Here is a 7896-nt window from a genome sequence, read left to right on the forward strand (position 1 = left end):
GGAAGGAAACTTTTTAGAGATGGAACCTCTTTAAGTTTCCTTAATCTTCTTTTTAAAAAGCCATCATGGGCCCGCATTCACCGTATTTCAGAGGCTCTCTGTCCTCTTGTGTTTCTTTCAAAGGAGGGGTCAGATGGGGGGGGGGAACCTTTCTTCCAGAAACACACTTGCATGGCATGCAACAGGTATCATTTGGTTGTCGGGACAGTCTTGTCTCACAGGATATTAAATAAAACAGTTTTCAGACAGCCAAGAGAAGAAGTCATTGCTATTCTTCTATTTCATCCTTGCTGCGGTAATTGGAAAATTTCTGTTTATAAGTACCTCTTTAGCAAGGAGTAATTAAAATTCTTCTTATTAGCTTTTTATTTTAATTAGAGTTTTTTGGATGATAAAAATATAGTTTACACAATTAACATCTGACTTCATAATGGAGGCAAAACTGGAAAGGTAAAATGGAACTGTTGTTTAATGCAAAACAGAGCTCTGTTATAGTAAGATGATAAGATAATAAAAAGTAGGTACAATCAGTTTGATACAAGTTAGTCACAAACAAAAAAGTGAACCTTACTTAAGATTTTATTTGGTTTGTTGAGCATGCTATTTTAAGGTGCTTTTCTGCTGAAATGGTTATATAGACTAACAGAACAGTATAATTTTCAGACATGGAAATCAAATCAACAGAATAGAAGTGAGGATGTAACAATGTCGCTTTGTGTAAATAAAATTAATTGTTCTGCTCACCTTCTGTGTTTACAGTAGGTATGTGTGTGTATGTATGTATATGTGTGTGTACATGTATGTATATGTGTGTACGTGTGTATATGCACGTGCATCAATGTATGTGTGTGTGTGGATGTTTGTGTGTGTGTATGAGAGTATGAGATATGACACTGAATTACAGTCTGGTAGACCATGAGTTCTAGTCCTCTCTTAGGCATGAAAGCTGGTTGGATGACTTTGGGTCAGACAACTTCCAGGATTGTTGCTGTGGAAAAAATAGAAGGGTAGAATATTATGTATCCCCCCTTGAGTTGTACAAAATAAAAGCAGGATATACATCTATTAATATATTGTTTTCTTTTTTTCCCCTTTGGAATCCTGTCAGTGATTGTTCTATACTTCTTCCATTTCTACCTGAAAAGAATATGGAATCTTTTCAATGTTCTTTTCAGATTCACCACCAATTTTTGTCCATCAAATTGAATAATGCTGTTATGTTCCCTCTTTCTCTACTTTGAGAATTTATAGAGCTCTATTACCATTCAACTCCACTATAAATTGATTTAAACCCTTAGTTTGGCTAAACACACCACTATCTTCCTTCTATGTACTGGCCTTGTTTGCCATTTTAACTTATAAGTCTTGCCCATCTGGTCAATATCTCCAGTCAAGCTTTGACAACATGGAAATTAAGCCTGACTGAAAACAGAACTTGCTGAGGCCTCCAACCCTGGACAAGCTAACTTGTTCTGTTAAATGTCCTTAGTGATTCTGGCCTCTCTTCCATTGCTAGTATTTCTGCCATGTTCTATTCCTCAAAAAATAAAATTAAAAAGTTATATGAACAAAGCAAGTTCCAAAGACTAGAAACATAAACTTAGATCTGATTTCACTACTTACTGTCCATTGTTAACCCTCATAATGTGAACATGAATAAGAAGTGGTGAGTTTTGATAAAAAATAAAAGAAGGAAAGAAGCAACTCACCAGAGTCTGTCATTTTATTTTCTTCTTCTTCTTCTTCTTCATCTGAAAAATATAGCAGTGGGTTTCCATTGTTTTTATGTGGAAAAACAAAAAAATGGTTGAGAATCAAGAATTCATGTTCATTATATCTGAAGAAGATTGCCTGTTTAAGGAGGTTATAAAAAGTGGGATAATATTTTGTGATTGTCCCAATGGTGTAACAGGAACATTGGATATTCATCAGTGGGAAGAGTGATAGTTTGTCAAATGTGAGCTATTGACTTTTTAATATATAATATTCAGATTGCATATATCCTTACATTATAGGTAATTTACTCAAGAACAAAGAAGTACAATGATCACTAAAATGTTGAATTGCTTGTAAGTATGTCTATTAATTTAAGCATTTGTCATGACCAATAAAGTTCTTTTCCCTAAACAATTATCTAATGAAACCCTGAAAGCTCCTTTGTAAACTGGAACTGATACCCAGAAGAAAATGAGTTTTTAGGGGGGAAAACATAACTTAGTGTTTTCCAATTTATTGTGTGACATGCCATGGGGAATAGCTTACAACAATCAAACTTTTATATTTATATTTTTCATAGAATCCATCCATACCATACCACCAGCAGCATCCACAAGGGAGTTTAAAGTAAAGATGGTGGTCACAAGCCAGTGATTGAAGCCCCACCCTTTTAAATATACATGAAACATAAGCAGACATATAAAAGGGGAAGGGTTTCCATAGCACAGTTGCAAATGCCATTGTCATTTCTACAGATGTCCCTGTATGCAGCCCCATTCTCTTGTTTAGCTTAATGTCACAGGGATCTCTAGAGGCAACAAAGGGAAGAGACAAATAAAGAAATGTATATTGTGGCACTGGGATGCAAACTCCACCCCTTTTGTACACAACATTTAATTCAAGTCCATAAGGGATGGAGCTTTGGCTGTGAAATCACAATGAATGTTTCATAATTTTAACAAAATCTTGGCTTGTGGCAGATGTCCCTTCTTTCTGTATCTAAGAGAGCTAGATATATAATTTAAAAACATTTTTATATAAAAAAAATACATGGCAAATATATATGAAGGGAAGTTTGTAAGGGATGTGCTAATGTGAGAGAAATAGAGAGATATAAACTTACAAGGATCCAGTGTAACTATACCAAGGAAATAAATTCTGGAGGCCTTTTCCTGCAAATACCATGTTTCTAAAAAGATAGCTCAAACTACAATTTATAATGTAAGAAATTTATTGTGGCAGATTTATGAAATTAAAATAAAGAACAAAACAGCAGCTAGATTATTTGTAATGTGCATTTGAATCAGTGATGTTTATAGGAATTCCTTAGGCTACAGAAAATTTGAAAGAAAATGACATTTGTGGCAACTGTAGCATTTTATGCCTTCTTCTTGTTGTTTTACTATCTACATTGGAGAGAGGGCGATTCAGTGAAACAGTGAGGGAAGTACAATCAAACCCTTTTCTTGGCAAGCATTTCCCAAAATTAGACATACTCTAGACACCCACTGTTTTTCTCTACACAAAAGTTCATACTTCTAAACATTAACTTTGGAAGAAATCTGAAACAATATTTTGAATGTACAACCCTTACCAGATAAAGCTCCTGACCAAAACTGTTACTGTGTTGATCAGTAAAGAACACAAGTGGGGTAGCTATGGCTCTCCAGATGTTGTTAGGATAAATCCCATCACATTAAGCCACACTGCCCAGTAGTGAGTCACACAGAGGTTTATTTAGAATACCACAGATTGAAGATTCTTCTGCATCCCAGGCTAACAGGATTTTCAATTTACTATGGTATGCTATGAATAGCAACAACAACAACAGGCCTTGATTCAACCCTAGCAAAACCAAGTTGGTGTGAGTTTTAAGCCCTCCCCCCCCAGATCTGGACAGTTTCCATATTTAACTCTTAATAGTTCTGCATTGTTGCAATCAAAGCTAGTGTACACTTTGAGGATCCTCTTGGACTCACAGATCTACTGAAAATCACAACCAGGAAGACCTCTGCACAGGTTCATCTTATGCAGCAACTGTCCCTGTTCCTGAACCAGGAAGTCTCACTCATGGTGATTCATTCCATAATCACCTCTCATTTGGATTACTATAATGCACTGTACATGGGGTGGTCCTTGAAGAGTATTTGGAAACTACAGTTGGTCTGGAATGCAGCAGCCCAGGCATTTTTTCACTTCTTCATTATGCCTATATAACACCACTACTCTGTAAGCTGCACTAGCTCCCAGTGGGCATCTGGGTGCAATACAAGGAGCTAGTCATCACCTAGAGTGCCCTACATGGCATAGTCTCCCATCATCTCTGCTTACCCCATGAGTTCCAGCAAGGGCATGCCACGCATTCCTTCTATGAAATAATGTCATCTTGTCAGATCCAGGAATCATGCCTTCTTTGTTGAGATGCCTGCTCTGTGTAACAGCATCCCTGTAGAGATCTGGATAGCCTCAACCCTGTCAGACTTTCTCAAGACACTAAAGACCTGGCTGTTTTCCCAGGCATTTGGACTAGCAGGTTAAGTGAGCTCTGCCAGCTAATGTTATTTATATTGTAAGTTGGATATCCTTTTAATGACCTTGGACATATATCATTTGGATTGTTGTTTGAATCACTGGCTATAATTTGTACACTACCCAGAATAACTTTTGCTATGAGATGGGCAGCCATACAAATTGTTCAAATAAATAAATATTTATATATAGTATAATTTTATTAATATTTATTAATAATAACTATATTATTATATATCAATTATATATTAATGATGGAATTATACATTGTCCCTATGATTAATTAAATCTTGATGGTGGAGTAGGAGCCAATATTCAAATTAAAAATATTAAAAATTGTTTTTAAAGATATTAAAAATCCATATACTTAATCTCTTCAAAGTGCTTTTGAAGAAACAAAGTCCCAACACAGCTTTCAAAAATCAGGGTGAGTATAATTCTCCACTTTGATAGATGGGGCTTCTGCGCATATGCGTAGCACGTGCTCCAAAGGCCTGTTCAGTATTAATAATGATAACTTGTTGAAATTCTGGACTCTCTTGGTTCAATCAATCGACTGTTGATTTTAATAAAATACATTTATAAGCAAATGTTATGTTAATTGTGGCTATTTAGAAACAGTGGATTTCAGCTTAAAGACACAGCGACAACAATCTTTGAAATAGCTTTAGAAAGAGGATTTTTTTTTTTCCTTTTGGAAAAATGAAATGTACCAATATAAAATATAGTAATGATTCATACAGATGCATGTTGAGACAGAAGTGTGTGTATACACACATAGAAACACACTTTCTAAATTGCCATTCATGGCTTCCAATATTTTAGTTTGTTCTCATGTATGCTTATTTATTACACTTATATTCTGTCTTTCCTCCAGAATTTGAAGGGAGTGTGTAATGCATTCCCCTCCATTTTTATTCTGACAATGTCCCCTGTGAAGTCCATTAATTTGGGACAATCTCCAGGAAGATATATGACTCTGTACAGGTTTGTTTTTGTTTTTCAATATTAACGTATCACTCTAATCATTACTGGCTTCCTACTCTTGTATAGTGAATATGTGCTTGCTATCCCTACTTCCAAACTCTATGTAATTATCTTTTGACAAAAATACATTCTACAAGGGAATGGGGAGATAAATTTTTTGGTTCACTTTTGAATGCTAACTTACCCAATGTATTCCTCCCAGTCATATCTGTAATGAATTTAGACATTGGCAGAATGTAGCTAAGAGTTATTTCTTCTCTTTTCTAAGGAAAAAAAAATGTAAAATTCAAATTTTCAGATTCACCCAGCCTTACCTCTATGTATGAACAAATGTATGCAACTAGACCCTTAGGCTATATAGTTAAGGAGCCTTAATTATGTCAGCATTTCCAACTAAACGCACAGAAATATCAAGGGGAATCTTTTTCTTTTCTTTTCTTTTCTTTTCTTTTCTTTTTTCTTTTCTTTTCTTTTCTCAAAATTTTGGTACATATACAGAACAAAGGGGAGTATAGTACTTCTAAGAAAGTAGGTCAAAGGTTCAGAAATTTCATGAAATAGTAACATATAATGATTTACGTTCAGTGATAATTAACAATAGAAGCAGATGGATTGATTTCCCAAGGTTGAGAATGTATCCTTAACTGAAACTATACTTTTCTAATGTAAATTAACCCCCCCTTTTTTTTCTTAAAAGGAACTATGAAGAAAATGTTTGTTTACTATTTATATTGTTGGCAACATTTTACTTAAACTCAGAAGAAAAAATGTGCTATATAGAGCTGTGCAAATATTTGAAGAGATGCTTCAGTATGACAAAAGTTGGATTGAATCACTCCACTGAAGCATATTTGTAAAACAAAGCAAGGATTTGATTTGAAATAGCAAACTGTAGCTTCAAAGCCCTTTGTAACTTTTCCAAGTGTTTCAAAGATTCAATAACTTTTCTTCTATTCTGTGGCTAAATGATGTAGTGTTAAGTGGAACTCTGTGTTTTTGACCACCCATTGATTAAACTTTACTTGTACGTTATGTATGACTAATGCAGTTTTGAGTCACTCAGCTATCAGCGAAGGGTCCCAGGCTAATACTTGAATATCCTGGCCTAAATGTGGAGTAAGTCAAAGGCTGTGAACACTACTTTTTATATACCATTCTTTCTCTGTGGCTTGTCTCCTTTTATGCCACTATGCAATTTCCTTTTGTTGCCTCTGCTACCTTTGTAGCATATAATATTGTCATCAAGCCACAACTCAGACGCCAGACTCCTACCAATATTGAGTGGTATTGAGGATGGGCCAAGCTGATTAAGTAGCAATGTTAACCCTCCAGGCACCTCAAAGATGATAGAGATACTTTAATCTATAAAGACCAAGTCAAAGTGTCTGTCCACTATGGCCTCTCACTGAAGTGATAATGTACTCCTTCCCAGATGTGGCAAATTGTCAGCTAGTTATTGCAACTTTACTAGCACTCTAGAAAACCTAGGAATCAGAGGTGACAAAACATAACACCACAGAGGTCAGGATGAATTGTGAACCCTTTGATTCTCATAAGTGTCATGTGACTCTATTAACTATTAACTGTGTAATTTGGTTTAGTTACTGGTATTGTATGAGAACTCCTTCTTTAATTTTGGAATCCATCTAGAGCAGCATTTCTTAACCTTGGCAACTTTAAGATGGGTGGACTTCAACTTTCAGAATTCTGGGAGATGATGTCCACCTGTCTTAAAGTTGCCAAGGTTGAGAAACAGTAACCTAGAGCTGCTGTATTTGGGGTAAGCATGAGATTTGGCAAAAGCCTGAATAAATAGGCAAAATGAGGTTATTTGGAGCAGTTTCATTTAGCATGGTCAGAACAGCTGGGAGAGAACTCTTTCTGTCCTGATTCTGGGTCTCTACAAAGCTCTGCTTCCAGTTTGTTTTTTCAAAGCTCTGGTATGCCCTGGAATGTGCTAGCAACTGCACTAAAACAAACCAACACATTAACCAACACAGGCCACATTAGAGAGCAATGAAAGAATGAATAAAATTTGGTGATCTGATTATTATTGATTACCTTAATTATGGTGTCTTGTATGGTTGAAGAACCATGAGGTTGACAAAACTAATTAGTATTACCATTTGCTTCATCTCATTACTGTCCATGGACTCATCCTGTGCAACTGGATGATGACGTTTTGGGTGTTATCTAGGTGGCCTGGATAATACCCAATTTATTTTTATAGCTAAAATCAGTGACTTTATTCTTGTTATTTTATTCTCTGACAATCAGCTCTACCATGTTCAGGAACAAGATAATTTACAAATATCCAACTTCTAATTCTCTTCCTTTCAAACAAAACAGTTCCACTGTATCTTTCTGAATTTTGACAAAGCCATTTTCCACCAGTTCTACAGATTGCTACCATTTGTATAAATTGCATTTTTTTAAAAATCCCAAGACAGAAACATTATAGTTGTATTAAAACATGTTTTTGAAAGGAACTTAGCCTCAAAATCATTAATTTTTTATGAAGTTTGATGAGCTTCATCTTATAAATGCTAACCTGGACAAAAATTTCACTTAATTCTGGTAAAACAAGTGCATCTGTTTCTACTACTATTTCTTTATTTTTTCCCCTATAGTAAACTATAGAAAAATAGAGTTCTTATTTTCAAA

At 35.2% G+C, this 7896-nt stretch overlaps 1 long non-coding RNA gene across 1 annotated transcript; it reads right to left on the reverse strand.

The window, feature by feature from the left end:
* Window positions 1-494: 494 nt before the first annotated feature.
* On the reverse strand, window positions 495-4169 carry LOC148216632 (uncharacterized). The gene is made up of 3 exons (XR_015795049.1): window positions 4048-4169; window positions 1710-1751; window positions 495-988 (listed from the first exon to the last, which is right to left on the reverse strand). It is a non-coding gene; the product is annotated as an uncharacterized LOC148216632 (long non-coding RNA).
* Between the last annotated feature and the right edge of the window lie 3727 nt (window positions 4170-7896).

The sequence above is a fragment of the Python bivittatus genome, unplaced genomic scaffold (genome assembly GCF_059951505.1).
Source record: "Python bivittatus isolate LINGU-HERP-01145 unplaced genomic scaffold, Pbiv_v1 ctg000080_np1212, whole genome shotgun sequence".
NCBI classification, from domain to species: domain Eukaryota; kingdom Metazoa; phylum Chordata; class Lepidosauria; order Squamata; family Pythonidae; genus Python; species Python bivittatus.